Source organism: Notothenia rossii (genome assembly GCF_949606895.1).
Source record: "Notothenia rossii genome assembly, chromosome: 8".
Lineage (NCBI taxonomy): Eukaryota > Metazoa > Chordata > Actinopteri > Perciformes > Nototheniidae > Notothenia > Notothenia rossii.
The window spans coordinates 47712560-47721966 of NC_136906.1; the positions used below are offsets into that span (position 1 = coordinate 47712560).

At 38.8% G+C, this 9407-nt stretch overlaps 1 long non-coding RNA gene across 2 annotated transcripts; it reads left to right on the forward strand.

The window, feature by feature from the left end:
• The first annotated feature begins 639 nt into the window (after positions 1 to 639).
• On the forward strand, positions 640 to 3652 carry LOC307017484. 2 transcript variants are annotated; one of them, XR_013802194.1, is made up of 8 exons: positions 640 to 752; positions 977 to 1075; positions 1378 to 1473; positions 1872 to 2021; positions 2110 to 2308; positions 2540 to 2697; positions 3276 to 3314; positions 3455 to 3652. It is a non-coding gene; the product is annotated as an uncharacterized lncRNA (long non-coding RNA). The 2 variants fall into 2 exon arrangements; XR_013802193.1 differs by having other exon boundaries at positions 1872 to 2308.
• Positions 3653 to 9407: the final 5755 nt, after the last annotated feature.

A 9407-nucleotide genomic window follows, 5' to 3' on the forward strand; every position in this document is an offset into this window, starting at 1 on the left:
GATGAGAGAAGTGAGAAAAGGTGAGCAGGGGAATGATGAAGTCTGGTGAAAAAGTCTGAGGGCATCAGATGGCTCGAGTATGGCAGGTCTAGGGAGAAAGTTCATGGCCTGGGAGGTGAGCAGGGGCTTGAGACAGGGACAGATCGTAAAGCAGAGGGCAGGGGATGAGAGAGTGTGGCTGGAGGAAGGGACTTGGAGGCAAACTGTGACCATTTTTTGATCCTGAGGTTGACATTCTAACACCAATAAATACAAAATAAAACTATGTTTTAATTTGTCTTACATTTGGGTTAAATATTGTCATTTAAATAACTATTCTCATTTTCATTAATAATGAATAACAATACCTCTCTTAAAGAAAACAGTTATTAATATGTTTTTCTGACATGAACTTTTTCATCCCATATTCGTGGGAACTAGGAAGTCCCAATTTTGAGTTGGAAAAAGCCTATGAATAGCCTTCAAGTTCTTTGTTAGAAATACAGATTTATTTTCTTTTTTTTGTTCAAATCAAATATTTTCAATACTACTATGGGTCTTCAGCCCTATTGTATTTGTGGTTGTATCTTCTTGCTGTCTTGTGATTATGTATCCTTGGGAATTAGCATCATTTCAAGTTGGAGTTTTCCCATTTCCGGGGCCTTTTGAACGCAGCATATCTGAGTTGAAGCAAGCGCGAAAAAAAGGCGCCATAGAGACCTAAGTCAGTTGGAAGGATTGTCGGTGGAAAACTGTGCAAAAGTGGAGTCGCGGTAAGTTTTAAATGAAATGATAAACATGACTTTCTGCTGGTAATTTTACTAATCTATATTCTCAGTTGGAGCTAACTCCAGTTAAGCTAATATTCTCAGTTGCAGCTAACTCCAGTTAAGCTAATATTCTCAGTTGTTATGCTGTAATATTAGAGTTAGCTACAAACTGAAAATCCAACAGGTAGCCTACTGAAGTAAAGAGAATCGTTTTTTTTATCCCCCAGCAATATCTGACCTGAAGCAAGCACGAAAAAAAGGCGCCCTCAAGACCGAAGTCAGTTGGAAGGATTGTCGGTGGAAAACTGTGCAAAAGTGGAGTCGCGGTAAGTTTTAAATGAAATGATAAACATGACTTTCTGCTGGCAATCTGTATTTTACTAATCTATATTTTCATTTGGAGCTAACTCCAGTTAAGCTAATATTCTCAGTTGGAGCTAACTCCAGATCTTTAAGCTAATATTCTCAGTTGGAGCTAACTCCAGTTAAGCTAATATTCTCAGTTGCAGCTAACTCCAGTTAAGCTAATATTCTCAGTTGTTATGCTGTAATATTAGAGTTAGCTACAAACTGAAAATCCAACAGGTAGCCTACTGAAGTAAAGAGAATCGTTTTTTTTATTCCCCAGCAATATCTGACTTGAAGCAAGCACGAAAAAAAGGCGCCCTCAAGACCGAAGTCAGTTGGAAGGATTGTCGGTGGAAAACTGTGCAAAAGTGTCGCGGTAAGTTTTAAATGAAATGATAAATATGACTTTATGCTGGCAATCGGTATTTTACTAAACTATATTCTCAATCTCAGTGGAGCTAACTCCAGTTAAGCTAATATTTTCAGTTGGAGCCAACTCCAATTGTTGATCATTTGTGTGCATAAAAGCGGTGACAGTGTCCAGCCTGCCTTCACTTATCTCTGTAGGTGCGTATCCCATATTATTATGAACATGTATTAATGATCAATTAAGCCATCATTCAGCTTTTAAAGCATAAGGATTATCATAAAACAAGCTTTCTTCTAATTTAAAGACTTCTAATTATGTGAATAAGTTTGCAGTTTGGAAAAAAGTAAAAGGTTACTGTGTTTATACTCTTAAAACTAGTAACTTTGTGCCTCTTTCTGTTCTAGGCCTTGTTTCACATTGTTGAGTTTCTGGAAACCCAAGAGGTTGAAGTAGTTCCAGCACTGTTGGTTGCAGATGATACCTGTCAGTGGCCAGCTCACTACAAGCACGACGAATTAATTAAAGCCATACGAAATGAGGAGCAGCCTGAGCCTGTGTGATCCCGCTTATTTTTCAATTTCAAGAGCTGGAAAGAGTCATCTTGTAATGCATTTATATATGTTGAATGTCCTTATTTTTTAGCTCTTCTGCATAGACTTCTTACAAATCAAGAGATGATGATGGATCAACTCAAAGTCCTTCAGATGACCATGCAGAAAATTCCAGGCGAACCTGCTGGTGGGCCGGATCCCCTTGGGATATACTGTCGCTAAAAGATATAACCTCCCTGCCGGCTCTGGAGAAACGTCTGAGGGAAGAGGCAGACCTTCAAAACAAAATGGTAATAATTGCCCTTAACAACTTAAAAGGATGGGGAACCCAATTTGAAACTATTCTTATATTTTACTTGCCACCTAAGTTATATGTTGGACAGCAGTGATGCTAAATACCAGCTAAGCGAAAAGGGAACTAATGTTAAATAAATGTTAATTTTTTTATTTTTGTAATTAGGTTATTGTGACTAGTGTTTATATAGTCCATGTATCCTTAGCTTTTAAATTATCTTTTTCAGATTACTGCATTGAGTGCCATTGGAGGACTGGACGTTAAGGATTGCGTTTGGCGAGTGATGAAACACTGTTTTACCAACTCCCTTGCCAAACAGCTCAACTGGCGTGGCATCAATGGGAAAACAGCATTCCAGACTGCAACTGAAAGATGTCATTACTGGTAAGTGTTACATTGCGCTGTCATCAGTCTAATGAGTCCAGTCCCATTTTCTTGCATGTTTGACACTCAGTTAGTACTTACTGATCCTAGATTCAACCAATTCAAATTACTCTTGGTAAAAAAGTCAAGTAAAAAAAGACATATCAAATAATATTTTGTTTAACATGGTTTGCCACATAAAGAGTTAAAAAAGAAACTCTGAAAGGAGGCTGGAAGCACATCTACTCTTTCTCCCTCATTGAGAAATTCTGGATCAGCTGCAGTCCGATTTTTACTAGCGGGCGTCGAGCTTGTTGCTGTTTGGCAGCTGAAGGCAAAGGGCGTCCTCTGCCATGGCCAGAATGTTCTCAAAGTGCCGTCACCACTGAATTCGTCGGACACAGCACGCCATGCACTTCGCTGATCCTTAGGTCCCCAGATTGCGTCCTAAGTTGTGCAATCCATCCAATGGCTTTACAATGTTCTCTATTTTTAGGGACTGTCAGAAACAACAGGCTCACAGCGACAGCAACAGACCAAGAGGTAGAATCCTACATAAAAAAATGGCTTCACCTTGCGGGCGACCGAGATGGAGGTAGAAGAGAGAGAGGAACGAAGAAGAGCTGTCCAAGAAACCCGTAAGTCAGTTACAATATGTGTATAATAATTTGTAATATATAATATAGAAATACATAAGGAATTGTATTTGGTTTCCGGTTTTGTAAGTTTGTTTGTTTTAGTTTCAAAATAGTTTTTTTTGTTTGTGCATTCCTTATAGGCCTTCAAGATTCCCATGGGCCCAGTCAAGGAGGTCGATAAATCCATCAATAAAATATCCAAGTTGCTCCCGTGCCAAGGTCCGCAAAAGTTTGTTCATTTTGGTTGAGCAGGGTTAGGTTTAACCCTATGGTTCTAGAAGTATTCTATGCTAGTTCTGTTTTCACAAGAAAATCAATAAAATACATCTGAAATGTCACTGAGTCTGCAAAAGAGTTTGTTTATTTTTGGGGAGCTAAGCTTTTTTTTTTTTGAATTGCGGGTTTTTTCAAAGTTGCTTTACTATACAGCTATTTTTTTTTTATTATTCTGTTATTTTGGCATGGTTGGATTGTATCTCAGTTATTTTCAAAATGTAATAATGCAGTGGCTAGTTCATCACCAATATTAATAAATTATGATACAATCATTAAAAAAAATGTTTGGTTCATCTGTTGTAACTTATTTGAACATTTATTGATGCAACTTTTGGGAGGCCGTTTTGACATTTGTATTTACTGTATGTTGAATATTGCTGTTGCAGAATCCACAGTGTCATTGATATTCAGTTACTGAGTCACCAAAGTGTTAATGGCTTTTTAGGGCTAGGTCTGGTTTATTTGGTTCATTCTTGGCTGACATGTGGCCATGCTTTGAACTGCTTGTGTCACAGATCTGGTAAACATCACCCGACCACCAAAGTGCCATAATTCCATGCAGCATTTGGGCCGGATGAGGATACGGAATGTGGGCCGGATCTGGGCCAGAATGAAAACTAACCGTGGCCCAGATTAGGGCCAGTTCTGGTTTATGTGGTTCGTTTTTGGTTGACATGTGGCATTGCTATGGCTTGCTTGTGGCCCAGATCTGGCAAACAGGAGCGGAGCGCCCAAGTGCCATCATTCCATGCGGTATGTGGGCCGGATGAAGGTGTTTTGTGTGGGCCAAATTTGGGCCAAACCTTTTTTGCTATCTGGGGCACTAAGCACAAAAACGGGAGAGACAAAAAACTGCGACACCGTTGGCAGAAGGAAGAATGGAGAGAAATATGTGGAAATAATACCATAAATAAAATGTTACCTCTCATTTAATTATCATATATGAAGAATTTATTTTCAAACATTGATTAAAGTCAATCTTAAAATGATTTAACAAACGCCTGTTTGAGACTCCTCAGTGCACACAAAAACATAACTGGGAGAAATAAATTAATACGGATATGTTATTTAAAACCACCTTGAATATGTTGTGTTAATGTTATGAAATGTTTTCTCATAAATCATGCGGTAAGCAGGAGGACAGAATTACGTCTAAACTGACGCCGTTTTGCATTTCTATAGGTTGTAGATACGAGCATGGTTTTATATACTATCATGTTTAATCGTGTTTTATGCCGTTTGCCAAGACTTGATAAGTCGCTCGTAAAACACAGGAGGTATGGAAACTATGAACACCATATGTGGTAAATTGTACAGCTAATATAACACAACACATTAGTTCTATTTCCTTTAACTGGTGGATATAGAGCTGCTGTGGAGGGGGGGTGGGGGGTTGAGATGCACAGGCTGCAGTGGAGACGCTGTGCACAGCTGATCGACAGCTACAAATACGCCAAATACAAAAACATAATTCAGATCCAGTCGTCATGACTCCACTCCGGAGGGATTCCCCGATCATTTCTTACAGTTTCTCCTCAAGGGGGTGTCTCCTGTCCCCGGTACAAACACACTGCCTGGGGAAGGTTATGTGTATTTTTTTTGTCATTAACCTTTTCGGACCACTTATTTATTTATTTTGGTGACGATCCGACCTCCATGCTGCTACTCTGGTTCGAACTGCATCGAAAAAACAATATGATTTATCTCGACCTCCCCAAAATAAACTAAATGTGACACGGTGTGATGTTTTTTTTAGCTGTTCTGTCGTCATTTCCTGCGATCTTCTCCACACAGTCAGTCAAAAATGAATGAATGAAAGGGCGTTTCTTTGACTATTCATAGGCAGGCACGCAATGTTTGGTGAATCGGAAAGTGGCGGAAAATGTATGGACCTATTTTTCGGATTTCTACTACGTAAGCAACCTTCCCACGTCGATCCTACGCACGGTGTTATACATGAGGCCCCAGGGCCCTTTCTCATTTCTCTAACTCCCATCCTCGACTCCTATCCTCCTAATCTCCCACAGGAGATGCGAGCGGAGGGGAGGAGACGAGGAGAGAGGAGGGGAAGCAGTAGGCGGTTAGAGAAATGAGAACTCCTCTCCTCTGAGCGGTCATTTTAAAGAGACGTCCATTAATGATGACAGGAGGCACAGCAGCCCTCTGTCTGATGGACAGATGTGTTCATGACCACTTTTATTTACTTTTAATTCATTCACAGTGCGGTATAATGCGACAATAGCAGGCTACAGATGCGGGGACACACACACACACACACATATATATACAGTATATATCAACCCAGTCTCATGGCATTTCGTGTTCACCAACACGATTTTTAATCTATTGATTCGTATTCACCAACACGATTTCCCCCTTTTTTTCCGTGTTGCACAGCACGATTTTAAAAGCAATGTATTTCTATTGGTAGTCTCACGGCATTACGTGTTATTGGAAGACCGGAAGCTGTGTGGTTCATAAAAGCATGTTCTTACTCAATATCAAGCCACAATTATTGCTTTTATTTTAAATCGTATAATTTCGGACTTTTGTTGCCGTCTGTGAGGAAAATAAATGGGGCTGAGAGCCTCAGGATACTGAAATCTGTATATATGTAAAACTTTTTTTCCTTCTAAATTGTTATTCTTTTCAAAATAACACACTTTTATTTACTCACCAATAACACACAATTATCCTTGTTTTTATTTATTTGTTTAATTCCATAATCTCTGGGTTTTTTGGCGTCCGTCAGGAACTGAATTTCAAAATAAAAATAACCGGAAACAGACGTAGGCATTTCGAGCGATTACCCAAGATCCTCAGCTATGGTTTAAGCTCGCCGATTGGATGTTTTAGCCGCAATGCATGCTGGGACTTGATGTTTATATGATATGAAATCCGGAAAACATTTTAAAAGAATAAAATAATACTTAATTCCGTTCGTTCTTGCTTTTCTCTTTGAAAGTCATCACATAACGGCATTGTAATACACGGTTCGGCTGCATTAAATATTACAGATCTGCCGTAGTTCTTTATTTATAGAGCCCTGATGAGAAGACCTTTGGAAAAACTGGAAGAAATGCCGCCGAAACTGAAGACTTTACGTGGATCATATATATATCAACAATTAAACAACAACTTAAATTTTTCTTCACACAATTCGTCTCCTTGCAGTATCAACACTAATTCGGCTGACTTTTACATTTGATCCAATTGGTAGATAGGTTATATTTACACCATAACGGTGCACAGCTGATATAAAAGGACTTGTAGTTTTTAAAGATATTACTGATTTTCTTTGAATATAAGAATGTAAATACTGAGTCTGAAATAGTATAGCAATATGCTGTAAAATTATGTGAAAGCATGAATAAAACTACACATCTTCAGATGTTGTACATACATAAGTGTCCTACACTAATAATAAAAAGTTATTATGGCTGTGTGCACCTTGTGTGCACCGCCTAGTGGTTAAAGCATGTTATTGAATTATTGTTTTTATGTGTTATATTTGATTAAAAAAAGATTAAGAGTACATACTTTCATAGGGGGAAAGTAGAAGGTCTGTGATAGAAATATAGAATATAAAAAATCAAGAAGATACTGTAAGTGATCTCTACAATAAAACAGTTTAGTGCTGGATGTACAAAGATATTAATATGAGGATGTGCAAAACAGAAAAACGAATTAACATTTATTCAAACATTAAATAATACTTTAGATTAAGGTCTTCTTTTAAATAAGAAAAAAGCTTTGGGGGTATCTACAGATAAATATTAAGCCTGACAAAGTACTTAACGTCTAATATATTGCTTTCCTGCAATGTTGACTATGTTGAAGCACTTATTTTAACTGATATCATACATATGAATTATACTCTTATGTATGTAGATAGTATAAGAAATGTGCAGAATATGACAGTTTAATGGTGGTGGTACCATGGTGGTACACACATATTGATAGATGTCTTGTAATGCGCTGTTGAGGAACCTGTGACCCAAGTTTTTCATTCATTGCATACACAGTTGTGTATTATGATATGTCAATAAACCTTTGAAAATCTTGAAATCTTGAAAGGGATGTGCAAAATAGCCATTATACAGTCTTTAATTAACTATTAGTAGAGAATAACGAGTAATGAATATACTTTATTACTCGTTTCCATTCATGTCAATTGCAGATAAATGTTTAGTCTTCTCAAGCACCAACTATCAAATATCTCTCCTGATTGTTGGCACTTGACAATCACCTTCCGTGAATTTTACTCAGGTGTAACTAAAGTCTGCTTTAAGGGTTGTTTATATTTCACATCATTAATCAGAATCTGCAAAGTAACTCAAATAAATGTAGTGGAGTAAAAATACCAGGTTAACCTCTGAATGGTAGTAGAGTAGAATTACAAAGTAACAATGAGCTGTCATGTGGGTATACAGGACTGTCTCAGAAAATTAGAATATTGTGATAAAGTTCTTTATTTTCTGTAATGCAATTAAAAAAACAAAAATGTCATACATTCTGGATTCATTACAAATCAACTGAAATATTGCAAGCCTTTTATTATTTTAATATTGCTGATTATGGCATACAGCTTAAGAAAACTCAAAAATCCTATCTCAAAAAATTAGAATAGTTCCTCAGACCAAGTAAAAAAAAAAGATTTATAACAGCAAAACACAATCAAACATTTGAAAATGTCCATTAATGCACTCAGTACTTGGTTGGGAATCCTTTTGCACGGATTACTGCATCAATGCGGCGTGGCATGGAGGCAATCAGCCTGTGGCATTGCTGAGGTGTTATGGATGCCCAGGATGCTTCAATAGCGGCCTTTAGCTCATTAGCATTGTTGGGTCTGGTGTCTTTCAGCTTCTTCTTCACAATACCCCACATATTCTCTATGGGGTTCAGGTCAGGGGAATTTGCAGGCCAATCGAGGACAGTAATGCCATGGTCAGTACACCAGTTACTGGTGGTTTTGGCACTGTGGGCAGGTGCCAGATCATGCTGGAAAATGAATTCCTCATCTCCATAGAGCTTTTCAGCAGACGGAAGCATGTAGTGCTCTAAAATCTCTTGGTACACAGCTGCATTTACTCTGGGCTTGATGAAACACAGTGGACCAACACCAGCAGCTGACATGGCTCCCCAAACCATCGCTGACTGTGGGAACTTCACACTGGATTTCAAGCAACTTGGATTTTGCTCCTCTCCAGCCTTTCTCCAGACTCTGGCGCCTTGACTTCCAAATGAAATACAAAACTTGCTTTCGTCTGAAAAGAGGACTTTGGACCACTGTGCAACTGTCCAGTGCTTCTTTTCCTTAGCCCAAGTCAGACGCCTCTTCCGTTGTCTTGAGTTCAGAAGTGGCTTGACCATGGGAATACGGCTATTGTAGCCCATTTCCCGGACACGTCTGTGAACAGTGACTTTTGATACCTGGACTCCAGCTTCAGTCCACTATCTTTGAAGCTCCCCCAAATTCTGGAAGCGACTCTTCTTCACAATGCTGTTAAGGCTGCGGTCATCTCTCTTGGTTGTGCAGCGTTTCCTGCCACATTTCCCCCTTCCAACAGACTTTTTGTGGATGTGCTTTGAAACTGCACTCTGTGAACAGCTTGCTCTTTGAGAAATTTCTTTTTGTGTCTTACCCTCCTGATGGAGGGTGTCAATGACGGTCCTCTGGACAGCAGTCAGATCAGCAGTCTTCCCCATACTTGTGATTTAGTTTACTGAACCAAGCTGAGGGTTTTTCAAGGCTCAGGAAACCCTTGCAGGTGTTTCGAGTTAATTAGACGATTCAAGTGATTCGTTGAACAC